Source organism: Halyomorpha halys, unplaced genomic scaffold (genome assembly GCF_000696795.3).
Source record: "Halyomorpha halys isolate HHAL.00 unplaced genomic scaffold, Hhal_1.1 Scaffold68.1, whole genome shotgun sequence".
NCBI classification, from domain to species: Eukaryota; Metazoa; Arthropoda; class Insecta; order Hemiptera; family Pentatomidae; genus Halyomorpha; species Halyomorpha halys.
Window position 1 is genome coordinate 542894 of NW_027116161.1, and position 1323 is coordinate 544216.

At 31.6% G+C, this 1323-nt stretch overlaps 1 protein-coding gene across 1 annotated transcript in view; it reads left to right on the top strand.

The window, feature by feature from the left end:
- Nucleotides 1-1323, top strand: part of btz (barentsz) — a gene marked incomplete in the record, with an annotated part of 25197 nt that overhangs the window by 21407 nt on the left and 2467 nt on the right.

Genomic DNA, 1323 nt, shown 5'->3' on the forward strand with positions numbered 1-1323 from the left:
AGTATAGGACTTCAATGGGAGTCGGCCGAAAAAAGAAAAAAAAAAGTTTGTGCTTTTAGGCAGTATAGGACTTCAATGGGAGTCGGCCGAAAAAAAAAAAAAGTTTGTGCTCATGTTTTCTTAAGTACATTAATCAAAGTGGGGTATATTTTTTTAATTTATTTCTTAATTTTGTTGGGCATTGATTTTTAGTACAACTAAGAGTATGAATATCTCACCAAGTAGAAATCCAGCAACTTTCTACCTACATTTAGATTGCCTAATCCTTTCCATCTACACCATTTCATACCACATAAGCTTTGATTGCAGCTGGATTAAATTGATCTCTTGCCTTGTGCTTATATCACCTTTGGAAATTCCTTTGGAGCATCAAAATAACTCAGGTGTTTGTTGTAACTTAATCTCAGTGAGCTAATAATAACTCAGGAGTCGCCACAAGTTTGTCCAGGAGCTTAATATGGGCATCAGTATAAATCAGACAATTGAGTGTAATGCAAGCTGTAGTTTGATAATCTATCTCTAACTCTTTTTTATCCTCAGTCTGACAGATTTGCTAATTTATCAATTATCCTAGTAAAATGTTAGTATCTTCTGCTGAGCAATGAAAACAGCTTATTCCCATGCTAATCATTTCTGCTTTTTTATTTCCTTCAGGTGATAAGTAAAACTACACCTTTTGTCCATGAACCATCTCTTTGTCATACACACATACACTAATTCTCTTTCACCTTTTCTTTCTCTGTCCCTCAAGATGAATTCATTTTTCATTCATTCATGGAAATTGTTTTGTAACAACCTTTATAACCATGAAATTTTCTTTACCTTTTTAATCTCTTTATTTAGTTTTAAGATACTAGAAGACTATATCTATAGGTTGTACTGAAGTGAAAATTTTGCATGTTAATGTTTTATTTATACCATTATAATCAATGTTTTTGTTTTTACCATTATTGCCAATCATGTCAATGTTTTTGGGTTCTACCCCAAAAAATTGGAATCTTACTCCAATACATCATTACATAGCTATTGATTATTAATATACTATCTATATGTGTTAATTATTTCTTTGTTCAGTGTATAGTTAAATCCATTATTCTCTTATTACCTCATCGATACAGTTTACCTACCTGTTTTACTATTCTTTCTAAGTATAAAACCCAGTGTTATTTAGCTCATTTATCTTGAATAATGTAATTTTTTTTATGATCTGCTATTCTTTATGTATTTCCCATTATCTAATATTTTTGGATTCTTGAAATAGGACCAATCTCTCTCTCTCTCTCTCTCTCTCTCTCTCTCTCTCTCTCTCTCTCTCTCTCTCTC